Genomic DNA, 13,698 nt, shown 5'->3' with positions numbered 1-13,698 from the left:
GCTCAGGTCACGATCTCACGGTCCGTGAGTTCAAGCCCCGCGTCGGGCTCTGGGCTGATGGCTCAGAGCCTGGAGCCTGCTTCCGATTCTGTGTCTCCCTCTCTCTCTGCCCCTCCCCCGTTCGTGCTCTGTCTCTCTCTGTCTCAAAAATAAATAAATGTTAAAAAAAAAAAAAAAAGTACATTTCAACGTGAGGCAATTAACATGAGCCATGTTGAACAAATACCAGAATAGAGGATCATTAAGAGTAGGGGCGCCTGGGTGGCTCAGTCAGTTAAGTTTCCGCTCAGGTCATGATCTCGCAGTTTGCGAGTTTGAGCCCTGTGTTGGGCTCTGCGTTGACAGTGTGGAGCCTGCTTGGGATTCTCTCTCTCTCTCCCTCCCTCTTTGTCTCTCCTCTGCTCCTGTGCTCTCTCTCTCTCTGTGTCAAACTAAATAAATAAGCTTTAAGAGTGTATATTTCTTGGGGCACCTGGGGGGCTCAGTCGGTTGAGTGTCTGACTTCGGCTCAGGTCATGGTGTCACGGCTTGTGCGTTCGAGCCCCGCCTCGGGCTCTGTGCTGACAGCTCAGAGCCGGGAGCCTGCTTGGGATTCTGTGTCTCCCCCTCTCTCGGCCCCTCCCCCACTAGCATTCTGTCTTTCTCTCTCTCCCTCTCTCAAAAATAAAGAAACATTTTTAAAATGTTTATTTTTTTTTTAATTTGTTTTACATTTATTTATTTTTGAGAAACAGAGTGGGACAAAGCGTGAGCAGGGGAGGGGCGGAGAGAGAAGGAGACACAGAATCCGAAGCAGGATCCAGGCTCTGAGCTGTCAGCACAGAGCCCGACACAGGGCTCGAACCCACGAATCATGAGGTCATGACCTGAGCCGAAGTTGGATGCTCAACCGACTGAGCCACTCAGGAGCCCCTAAAAAAATTTTCAACGAAAACAGACTACATGTGTCTTTCAGCTTGATGAAAGGTTGTATGCAGGTACTTTTTATTCATTCAGTGCACAATCTTTCATTATTCCCTCCGACGAGAAGAATCTATAAACCATTCTGCACCCACCTTCTCACCAAGCTCATTCTCTCGAGCACTGCTGTGTTCTTTTAAGTGCCCCACGCCACCTCCCTTAAAAAAGTACCAGGCCCTTTTGTGGTTCTGGGGAGCCAGATTCGTTGGTGATCCTAATTCAGAAATTGACCGGCAGAATGAACGTTCTCAGGCCCGTGACTAACCTAGCTAAAACAGCAGCGGGTCTGAAGGCTCTGAGTTCGAACACGCAAAGCCTGTGGCACAGGCCAAGTGCAAAACGTGTCCGCCGTTCACGTTCTTACGGTTCTGTACTTCTGGCAGGGGTTCCTCCAAACGTATTAAGCGAGTCTTTTTATTCTGACGCCTTGACATCGGGGGCCTTGCTGACCCTGGAGAGACTGCGCCTCTCCAGGCTCAGCCGATTCCTGGAGGTAAAGACTCCCCTGAGAGCATGCCTTGCACATGCAAACCAACTGGCCCAGAGCCCACATCCCAACTACCACCTTGCTGGCTCGAAGGGGGTTCTGTTCCCCCCACCTGGCCCCCGCGGCCCTATTTACCCCAGAGACAGGTACCAGACAGCTGGATGCAGCCTGCCGAAATCATTCAAACTTGCCAGTCTGAAATCTGCACACCCTGCCCTGCCCATTCCTTCCCAGAGAAACAACAGGAAAGGCTCCTGCTCACGCTTTCCCGGGCTCTTTCTGCCTCCTGACCGACTCTGGTGCGTGGCCACGTGGCCCTCAATTGCCCGGCATGTCCCCTCCTCTTGGGGACTGTGAGTAACAAACTATTCAGTAGCAGGCATCCCCTGATGATAATAAAGCCTACATTGCAAATATTATAGGGGCGCCTGGGTGATTCAGTCGGTTGAGCGTCTGACTCCTGGTTTGGGCTCAGGTCATGATCTCATGGCTCGTGAGTTCGAGCCCCGCCATCAGGCTCTGCGCTGACAGGGCAGAGCCTGCTTGGGAGTCTCTCTCTCTCTCTCTCTCTCTCTCTCTCTCTCTCCCTCTCTCTCTGCCCCTCCCAATCTTTCTCTCTCTCTCAGAATAAATAAACTTTTTAAAAAATATACCATTTTAACACAGTTCAAGGCAGCCTTGAAATAGTGATGATTTTCAATGCTGTTAGAATAAAATTCTCCCTATAGACACAATTGCCAATAAAATGCATAGAATTACTATTTAATATCTATTGTGAAATAAACACCCTATTGTGCGATCTGGGGCATACAATTTCAGACAGACAATCTTTTGCTTTCCTGATTTCACCACTGCTTAGAGGAACCAGATACGAGTGTAACAGAAATAACAGAAATCACAGGACTGACCACAGTCACTGCAATTACAGAGGCACCAGGAAATCATGAGAGCTGTAAACGTGAAGGTTTATTCTAGAACGAGATTGCCATTGTTGATGGAATCCAACATTTTTATTTTCCCTAATGTATTCCACATTTCTTGATTCCATGCAGCCTTTTCAATGCTAACGTGACCATGGCTAGACTTAAAAACCACTCTTTAACGAAGACTCACACAATGTAAGAACTAAACAGATGAACATAGGGGAAGGGAAGGAAAAATAAGATAAAAACAGAGCGGAAGGCAAAGCGTAAAAGACTCTCAAATACAGAGAACAAACTGAGGGTTGCTGGAGGGGCGGGAGGGGGGTGGGCTAAATGGGGGATGGGCATTAAGGAGGACTCTTGTTGGGATGAGCACTGGGTGTTATATGGAAATGATGCATCGCTAAGTTCTACCCCCGTAACCAGTACTACACCATATGTTAACTAACTTGAATTCAAGTTAAAAAAAAAAAAAAAAGACAAGCACTTTCTCGATTAATTCAAGTACACCAAGGTTACCTGACAAGATTTTTATGTTGCTACAAAGCAGATTATGACTCTTTACTGCACACAACTCCTTCTAAGACAGAAATGAAGCGTCAGAACTTGTTTATACATGGAAAACTCAATTATATACGTGAGCAACTCGTATTTGGTTGCCAACTCACCAGGCCTAGTGACAACTTCGTAGATGGCATATCGGTTCAGCAGGAAATTTATCTAGCAATGAAAATTAGCAGAAGGATTTAGAAAAAAAAAATTTTTAACCCTTCTGTTATATCATTTGACTTCCTTAGATTATCTCTCTTTTCACTTAAGGGTGATTTTTATGGTGAATAAAATAGTACGCAGGTGTGAGCATTCACTTAACATCTGTGTCAGCCAAGCATCCGCCTGTCCCGTGATGCCGGGAAGCCACCTACATCTCACGTAAGATGACCACGGAGATTTCCAGAATAGGATCTCCAGGTGGCCCACTAAGACTTCTTCTTGAGGCTCACTCCCAACACTAAGTGTTCTTCCTGCCTTTTCCCGAGTGCTGTCTTCACCTCTTTGAGGTCAAAATAACCCTGACAGGACATGACTCTCCATCCATTGACCCCTTCCTTCTGCACCCATGCCAATCCTCCTGAGGTCCCTGCTGACTCATCTGGTGCCCACAGTGAATGAGACCCGTGGTACCTTCGCTCTCAACTCTCAGGGCTGCCCCCGGGGATCTGTCCTAACAAACACACAACACCTGTGTACCATACGATGTGACCCCGCTTATATTCGTAAAGGAGAAATGTACCTTCCTACCTCCATTAACACTGGGTATGAATCAAATAAGGTTTATTCTTCGGTACTACCTACTAGTTAATATTCTTTGTGGAGTCCGAGTAATAAGGATTAAAAGAGTGTATTAGATTTATAATATTAACATTTTCTTTAACAATAAATTTTAGTCTATATCTATTTTTATCTATGAACTTTATATTTATCTATTGCTGAATCACAGACTTACACATGTTTATTTTGCCTTGCCCTCACACACACACACACACACACACACACACACATACTCTACTTAATTTGGTGGGAGCTGTTGGGGTCGAAATGTAAGCATGTGTATAAACCCATGTCTCCCCAGAGGACATCATCTCTATGTGTTTCTATGAAAAGAGTTGAAGACTATGGTGTATTAGTTTCCTATGGCTGCTATAACAAATTTCCACAAACGCAGTGACTTAAAACAACACAAATGTATTATCTTACAATTCTAGTGGCCAGAGTCCAAAATGGGTATGACAGGGCTAGAACCCAGACATTGGCAAGGTTGGCTCCTCCTGGGGGGCACGAGGGGAGAGTCCGTTTCTTTGCCTTTGTACCTTCTGGAAGGTACCTGCACTCCTTGGCTCCCGACTCCTTCCTCACATTACTTCACCTGGTCTCCATTGTCATGCCACTTTCTGCCTCCCCCGTGGTCAAGTCTCCTTGTGCCTCCCTCTCGTAAGGGACGCTTGTGATTACATTTAGGGTCCACCCGGACGATCCAGAATAATCTCCCCCTCTCAGGACCCCAACCTAATTACAGCTGCACAGACCCTTTCGCCACGTGCAGTAACAGTCATAGATTCCAGGGACTGGGGACTGGACATCTCTGGGGCAGACCACATCCAGGGAGGTAATGAGGGGTCGGGACTTTGGAGTGCTCCGACCTGGGCTCCACCAACTGGCTGTACCCCTTACTTATACTCTGTTTGCTTCCGTTTCCTGATTTGTTAAATGGAGATAATAATAGTACCTCTCTCACGGGGTCATTGTGAGAATTAAATGAGTGACTATATGTAAAAATCTTAGAACTTGAATTGTACACTTAAAAAAGAAATCTTAGTGCCTCAGACATATTGTGCACTCATGACGATTATTATTAATCCTTCTAAAGACCCGAATGTCCCGCAGGCACGCACACATGCACACACCCGTTTGACTTCCTCTTTCCCTTTTTTCCAAGGGCCTTACCTGCCTTCTATGCCCAAAGCCATGGGCTCTGGCACTGACCCCATGTTGGCTGAGGCCTCATAGCTATGATGTTCAGGGTCCTACGCTTCTCACGGCAACTCACCCACGGGGCATCGGGGAACTTGGTTCAGCTCTTGTCACACTAAATAGAAGGTCATGTTGCCGTGGCCATCAGCAACCGACAGCAAGATCCTGGACTGGGCCCTGCCTTAGTCGTGCTCCTGCATCTGGCCTATGTGCCAGCAGACTCGTCCTTGCTTCTCCCCCGGCTGTCCCTCGTCCCTGACCAGCGACACACACTCCTTTCTTCTATCATTCTTCCTCACGGGACAGAACCGCACCCACAGTCTCCCCCGGCTCCCCGAGGCGCTCTCCCACCCTGTAATAGCAGACCTCGCTGGATCTTTGTGTGATGGTGACCCAGGGATAATTAGGCAGAAACTACAGACCCATTGACTCAGAGAGGCAAAGCCTTCACCTTTGCGTAAAAGCTGAGGTCCTGGCACCTCTTTCTTAATGAATTTAAAAATACCTCTCATTTTGACCCAGTCCTGGACCCCCTCCGCTCCACTCCAAGGTGTCACTCTTGTGACAGCCAAGAGGATATTCATTTATGTCACGATTTTCATCCAGCTCTGTAAGCTTTCCGCAGAAGTAACCTTACAGAACCTAACAGAGGCACAGAAATTACCATCTTAATTTTAGCACAACGTAGAACAGAAATACGCCTGTAGCGTAACTGAATGGTGCCCAACATATTAAATTTAACATACTAAATTCACGGGGACACATTTCAGACTTCACAAAGACTACCAAGGACACAGTTCTACTTGTTCACCTCTTTCCTAAATTATGCTCCCGACACAAAGAAAAACGTTGTCTCATGAGGTCGCCTTCAGTCACCTCCTCGGCGTATCTCCTTTTTATATGCGGACTGCAAATATTCCCAAAGCCAAATTCTGTGTTGACTTAGCCTCACCCGGACTTTCACGAGTATGACCGAAAGCCAACCATGACCCGCACCGGTGCGGTCAAAACCAGTGAGGAACCATTTAAGGGGGTGATTTCCCAGTCTGGTTGTCATTCCTTAGGAGCCCCGTGTTAGGTCTCGTAGGGCAGCAGCTACAGCAAGACCATTATGTTTTTATGCTTTTGCACTCGGGGAGCACTTTCGTGGTGTCCACAGGGCCCCTTTAAAGCTTGCTCATTTAGCACAGCAATGTGCAAAGTAATTGAAACCTGGTTCTCTGGGGCACGCGGATTACTTTCTGTAAGGATGCCAGAACTTGTCTCTCATGAGGAAGCTGCCAGAATCAATTTAAACCTCTCTGGCCCCAAACCGGGCACATGTCTCCTAAGTGTCGAACCCTGTGCTGCTCGGTGGGAAGGGTTCAAGAAAGTCTTGTCGACAGGGGTTAGGAAGCTCCCCCACACACGTGGGTGGTCACCCACCAGCCCTCAAAGCTGCGGGAAATCACTGCTATCGTTTAATTATCTTTGTGGCTGCGAAGTGTCCCGGTAGAAATTACTCCATTAATACTTCTTTCCCAGTGGGTGCTTCAGACTGATAAGGCAGCTGCTCAGGAAGCAGAGCGTGTTAATTATGGTTTTTTTAATTAGATTTAAGGCGGTCAACGTCAAGTGTCAGCCTCCTGCTCCTTAGCCTGTTGGGATCTGTTTAGTGTCCATCTGAAGCTTCCTTTTCATGCCTCAGTTATCCACGTCCAGGGCCAAGTTAAGGAAATAAAACTCAAGGAAGGTGACTGGCTTGAAAAAGGAGAAGTAGATTGCAAAAATAGTTAACGGCTCTGGCACACAGGGTCCAGTGACTGCTGGCTCCACCTGTAAAGAAACATATCATCAGGAGGAGGGAGAAAAGCCAAAATTGTTTATTTACAGCTGGACAGCCAATGAAAGTAAAACCAAACCTATGCGATATGTATTTGTATCTGTCTTTATCAACCACTAATTCCTCGGGTGCATCTGGCACAATATTTAGCACATAGGTTTCATTGCTCTGAATTAAAGGGCACAAATGATCACCCAGAAAGGAAAAAGGGGGCTCAGAGAGCATGCATTTTAACGAGGCACAGAGGCACAGACACGCTCAACATTAAGAACGGGTTTGGAGCAGTACTCAGTGTGTGGATGAAGTACTAAGAGAAACACTCCAAGGAGATCAACCCTTTCATTCTTTTATTCCATCAACCAACATGCACGGAGGGTCTACTCTGGTTCAGGCACTATTTTAGGCTTTCTGGATGCAGATACGAAAATGATAGGCAGGTCCTAACTTTGATGGAGGTTGTGTGTGTGTGTGTGTGTGTGTGTGTGTGAGAGAGAGAGAGAGAGACAGACAGACAGACAGACAACGAGAAGTAGGGTGGGCTAAGGAAGGGTGACAGACAATACGAATAAACAATGTGACCTTATTTGGTAAAAGGGTCTTTGCAAATGGGATGCAGTTAAGGATCTTGAGATGAGATCATCCTGGATTATTCTGGTGAGCCCTGAATCCAAGGACAGGTGTGATCATAAGAGATAGAGAGAGACATAAAGAGGAGGAGAAGGTAACCTAAAGGTGGAGGCAACGATTGGCATTTTGCAGCCACAAGCCACGGAACATGGGGAGAAGCCATAAGAGGCAAGAAAGGATTCTCCACTCGGGCCCCCAGAGGTGGGGTGACCCCTTCAACGCCCTGATTGACTTCGGACTTGTGGCCTCCAGGACTGGGACAGTACACCTTTCTGTTTGTTTTGAGCCACGACGTTTGTGGTCGTTTGTACAACAGCTCCAGGAAACTAACACAGGCTCTAAAGAAAACAAAACTGATGGAGGCCGATGCTGGAACGTCTCACGTTGTCAAAAGGCATGTTCTTTGTAAGAAACAGATGTCTGGGAGCCACGACCACAGTCCTGCTCACGGAGGGTGTTCTTCCTTTACTAGAAGCTACGGTTCAGGCCAGGAGAGGACACCTGTTTTTGTTGCCTGCTAACATGTCTTCTCACTTCCTCTGATACAAAGTCTCTCCCGTGGGACCCTTTCCACGTTGTTCAGGTGGGGCGACCTCCCCTTCCTCTTGTCCCTCCAAACTCCCATTCACACAAACAGACTCAGAACTGTGGCCTCACCAATCATCTGCTGTCATCTGCCATCAACATCTGTGCCCTAATTGGTTCAGGGATGAGCACATGACTCAGGTCAGGCCAATCAGAGGCCTTTCTGGGAATTTCCTTCTGGACATCCTCCGGGTGCTGTGATTGGCTCAGGATGAGCATGTGACTCGGGTTAGGCCAATCAGAGGCCCTTCGGGGGATTTTCTTCCGTAGCGCTTCTCTAGGGGGCTCGCTTAGATGCATGGCCCAATAGCTTTCCTTTTCCTCACTGTTTGTTTACATTAGTTCTCAGTCTCTCTTGCTTGTGAATGAAAGGGTTGTAATTCAAGGCTCCATCCTGGTGACCTCTGCCAGACCACATGTAGCCCATAGGATTCTTTCTGTCTAGCCTGGACAAAAGTCTGGAGGCAGAAGTACATCTCAAAAGGGCCCCTGTCCCCCTTTTGTGGATCCCATCCTACTTCCCTCTTAGCGTGGGAAAGGGGAGGGGGCAGGTCTTCTCACTTTACTAGAAGCTACGGTTCAGGCCTCAGGGGAGGTCTTCTCCCCTCCCACAAGGGAGAAGAAAGAAGCAATCGAAAAGAAAAAGGGTCAAAAGAATAAAAGCTAAGAAAACTTCAAAGAGACACGGAACCCCCCAATGTACGGTTTTAAACATCTCTCTTTATCCCTTTGAAAATTCAATTCCCTAATACAGTGCCCCAATTTTGTACTTGGCCTTAACCCCTATTAACGTTTCACTCTGTATCAATCTCAGCTATTTGGTGCATAAACAGAACTGATTCTGGCTGATTTAAGCCGAGAATTAATTTATCAGAAGGCTGGAGAACCGGACTCAGAAAAAGCACAAGAACAGTAAGATGAACAGGCAGAATGACAACGAAAATCAGGTCCCAGGACCAATCTGGGATAAGGGCTCAGCCAAACACCAGACATCGCTTCTCCCCAGGCCAGATCTATGGAGCGTGCCCCTCCCTCTGCCAGGTGTGAAGGGACGCCGTTTTTACAAAGCATGGCCAAGGCTGTGCATATGGAAATGCTTGTACTGGGTGTTGGGGACGTTTACTACCACCTGCTGGCTTTGTGGTATTGCTCCTGCTGTGATAGGGCTCCTGGCCAGTTGTGTGGCCACCTTGTTATGCTGTGAGGTATCACTATGCAGTTCAAGTTTATTTCCTTCAACAAACGCTGAAAAATTAACAAAAACAAACAAACAATAACCTACGAAACATGGGTCGTGCTTCTGGTAAGTTTGCCTCCTTCTGAGACACCCATGGGGAAATTTCCTGAACACAAGTTAATTTGAAAAGATCTATTTGTCCTCTCTTGGGGTGAAGCAGAGGGGAGAAAGGTTGGAGCTGCCCCCACAGAGATTAGATTGTCCCGGGAGTGCTCTCTAGTGACAGACTCGTGAGAGGGTGGAAACCAGGTAAATCTTCACACACCTCATTAAAATGTCCTGCTGAAATTCAACCACATTCTGGTTCTGTGAATCAGACCCTTGGGCAAAGCAAGAGAAAATTCCAAGATGCAAACGCTCTCCTGTGAGAAGAGATGAAAAGGACCATAACTGGATCGCCTAGGTGGCTCAGTCTGTTGGGCATCCGACTTCGGCTCAGGTCATGATCTCGTGGTCCCTGAGTTCAAGCCCCACGTCATGCTCTGTGCTGACAGCTCAGAACCTGGAGCCTGTTTCAGATGCTGTGTCTCCCTCTCTGTCTCTGTCTCTCTCTCCCTGCCCTTCCCCTGCTCATGTTCTGTCTCTCTCTCTCTCTCTCTCTCTCTCTCTCTCTCAAAAATAAATAAGCATTAAAAAATAAAAATAAATAAATAAACAAAGGGACCATAATTTATAAGGGAGGTTAGCTGGAATCAACCGCAGTCTGTGCCCGCAGGAGTTCAGCCTGTGCTAAAAGCAGCAATATCCCTTCTGCTGTAACCCTCCCGTGTGGCCACATCTCTTACAGTCAAGACCTGCTCAGGGCACCTGGGTGGCTCAGTCAATTAAGCATCCCCCTTCGGCTCAGGTCATGATCTCCCGGTTCATGGGTTCAAGCCCCCAGTTGGGCTGTGTGCTGACAGCTCGGAGCCTGGAGCCTGCTTCCGATTCTGTGTCTCCCTCCCTCTCCCTCTCTCTCTGCCCCTTCCCTGATTGCTCTATCTTTCTCTCAAAAATAAAAATAAAAAAAAACATTAAAAAGATTTTAAGAGACACAGGAGACCTCCCTTCTCCCCGCAGTGAGATATAAATGTCTGTGGCTGAAGCCACCTAGTGTGTGGTACTTTGTCATAGGCGTCCTAGCTGACTAGGACAATCTCTTACCTCTGGCATCTAGAGAATAGAGGCCTCGCCTCGTCTGTGTCCCTGCCCCTCAACGTGCATTCATTGAACTAAATATTTGCAAAAGCATCTGCTCCGGTCCTGGCCCTGGCCTAGGGGCTGGGTTCCAGAAGCGCTTCAACAGGGTGCTATCTGGTCAGGTCCCCTGCAAAAGGAATTTTAACTTGAACTCTAAATGACGAGACGGAGCACCCCCTCCCCTGCCAGGGCGGGTCTGGTGCAGACAGAACAAGTAGGATGTGCTTGAAGGGCAGAAAGGACACTGAGGCGGCATGCCCTTGTCCAGGTGCATGGTGTGGAGAGTGTGGGCACCGTGCAGGAGCTGAGGTCTCCCCTCTTGCGCCCCCGCTGTGAGGGGCAGGATGTTGGAGTGGCTATGGATGGGCACAGACTGCAGCCAGACAGCCTGTGTCCTAATCCCAGCCGTGCCACTAACTCATCGTGCAATTCTGGATTAGGTTCTCTCTCGGCCTCTCTGTGCCTCGGTTTACTCGCCTGTAAAACGGGGATCATTATCTCAAAGGATTAGTGTTAAGATTGAAATACTTAGGAGAGCACCTCGCGTGTAGCAAGGACTGCACAGGTCAGCCCTCATTGTCAGATTTAATGTCATTGGCCCTCTTGAGAGTTATTGTCCTTAAAAGAAACACCTTAGAAACATCTCCGGCAGACGCGGGACTCGTAAAAACCACACATTTCTTCCCATGCTCAGCAGAGACCTTGTCGTGTGTCCAGTAGCCCAGACAGATTCTCTGGGATAACTCGACTTTGAAATGACACATTTGAAAAGAAAGTTTATGAGGACTGAGTTCTTGATAACGTAAATCCTAATGATGTGCTCTCTAGGGCCGTCGGCACCTGCTGGTTGGCCATCATATACTACAGCCAATTTTTAAAATTGCTAGTTGTGAGAAATGTTCCAGAAACATCTCAGACCTCCGAGAAAGGTCCAGTGCTCTCCAGAGAGGAGAGCAACGTGGGTAGAGAGACCACCATTCTCCTCAGTGGCGTGGGCCTACCGGTCCCAGGGAGAGTCCTGAACGTGAGCTGGAAAGTGGGGAGCACTCCCCCAGAGCAGGAGCGGCCTTGTCTTTCCCATTCTCCCAGAGCTTAGCCAACAGGTCCTCTTCAGGAATCCTGGGAGATGCCACCAAGACAGAGTTCTGTTTTTTAATGTTTATTTATACTGAGAAAGAGAGAGAGGGAACAGGAAAAGGGCAGAGAGAGATTCCAAGCCGGGTCCTAGCTGTCAGCACAGAGCTCCACAAGGGGCACAGAAACCAACGTGGGGCTCGAACCCACCAACCGTGAGATCATGACCTGAACCGAAGTCAGATGCTTATCCGACTGAGCCACCCGGGCGCCCCCAAGACAGAGTCTATTAAAACAGAATAAAGAGGGTATCAAATCCATGCATAGAGGGTGAGTGGAAAGGAGGGAGGACAAGAAGGAGGGAAGAGAAAAGAAGGAAAGGAAAGGAAAAGGGAGAGAAAGGCGAAGCATGAGGGCTTAGAAAAGATTCAAGAAAGGCAGACAGTATTAGGTATCTCAGGACTTTCTGAATAGATTTTATGACATGGAGATGAAATTTAAGAGTTCCCAATGCACAGAAAATGGGCTCCATTCTTTTCTCTTCGGCTTCCCTTCCCCTTTCCCGACTTTCCCTGGAAGGAAGGAGCCGAGGCTCCTGCCCACCTCCCTTTGGAAATCGAGGGGTGTCCCACCCTTCCCCTTCTCCACCCCCAAATCCCCTGCTCTACTTCTTTTAATGAACAAACTCATTCGAAAGCTTCCAAAGGCTACCATTTCTAGTAACGTTTAGCGACGTCCAAAGAACAGTTGCAAAAAAGTATGATATACCATTGATGAGGTTAAAAAGAGCTAAAGAAGTGCGATGCGACTGATCTTTAATGTGCCTATAAAGAAACATAAAGTAATCGGATTCTCAAGAGTCCCTCTGATTTAAAAAGGGGAAGGGGGCCCCTGGGCGTCTCCGTCAGTTAAGCATCCAACTTCGGCTCAGGTCATGATCTCCTGGCTCCTGAGTTTGAGCCCTGTGTTGGGCTCTCCACTCTCAGCTCAGAGCCCACTTCAGATCCTCTCTCCCGGCCTCTCTCTCTGCCCCCTCCCCCACACTCTCTCCCTCTCTCTCAAAAATAAACGTTAAAAAATAAATAAATAAAATGAATTAAAATAAAAGTGATACATTTTACATTAAAAAAATACAGCATAAGCAAGTAAAGAGTCGGGTTAATGTGATAAATTCGATTAAACTAGTTGCCACTTTATCGATGTTACATACAATCTCTTTTGAACATTAAGATGTATTTGACTTCTTCCCATCCATAATTTCCCTCCTAGAAACATGAATGTCAACAAATGGCACATATAGCAAAAATCTTAGAGAGCTGGGTTTTTTTGTTTTTTGCTTTTAGCATTTATTTATTTATTTTGGAGAGAGAGAGAGACACCGGGCACCACAAGCAGGGGAGGGGCAGAGAAGGATGGGGAGAGAGAGAATCCCAAGCAGGCTCCACACTGTCAGCGGATTCAGGGCTCGAACCCAGGAACCATGAGATCACGATTTGAGCCGAAATCAAGAGTTGGACGCTTAACAAACTGAGACACCCAGGTGCCCCTGGGTTTGATTTTTTTTTTTAACTGAATCATTGATTTTACTAAAAGTTGTTTGAAAAAAAAAAAACTTTCGTTGTCATGACATTTTAAAAAAATACGGGTCTGAAGGACCATTTGTAATAATACTACTATTTTACGTATTTATTGTGCTTAACAATATCCAAATACCTTCAGGTGCATAATCTTGATTCTCTTAACAACTTTTGGTTACAGTAGGTAAGGCAACGGAGGATCAAAGAGGCTGACTGTTCAAGGCCCCATAAATAGTACATTTAAAAGCTGGGGCCCAAAGCGGGGACTTGGGCACCCTGGTGCACTGGAATATCCATCCCATCGTGTTATAAATGGGATTCCTGTGTTGAGAAGGATCTAGTCAGTGTCACTTTAAGAGTGTGTTATTTTACAAATCAATTTTGTAAGGTACTCCTTCACGTTTATCAGTATTCTTCCTGATTTCCATGTACTTATATTCTTGCCCATGTTTTATGTTAAAGAATTCAGGTAACCTCAAAAGAAGCAAGAAGGAAATTTCAGAATTGCCCGCCTGCCGCGCTTTCCAAGGCAGCTCAAGAGCTCAATTTAAATGAGACTTTCATTACTTTAAACTCTTATTATAGAAAATCATACCGAAATTAAGTTCTTCATCCCATTTCCTAAAATCTAACTTTAGTCTGGGGGAGGGAAGGAAAATGAGAATGAGAATATATTGACGTCATGCGCTTAGAAAAAG

The sequence above is a fragment of the Panthera uncia genome (assembly GCF_023721935.1).
Source record: "Panthera uncia isolate 11264 chromosome C1 unlocalized genomic scaffold, Puncia_PCG_1.0 HiC_scaffold_3, whole genome shotgun sequence".
Classification (NCBI taxonomy): domain Eukaryota; kingdom Metazoa; phylum Chordata; class Mammalia; order Carnivora; family Felidae; genus Panthera; species Panthera uncia.
This window is presented reverse-complemented; position numbering follows the sequence as displayed.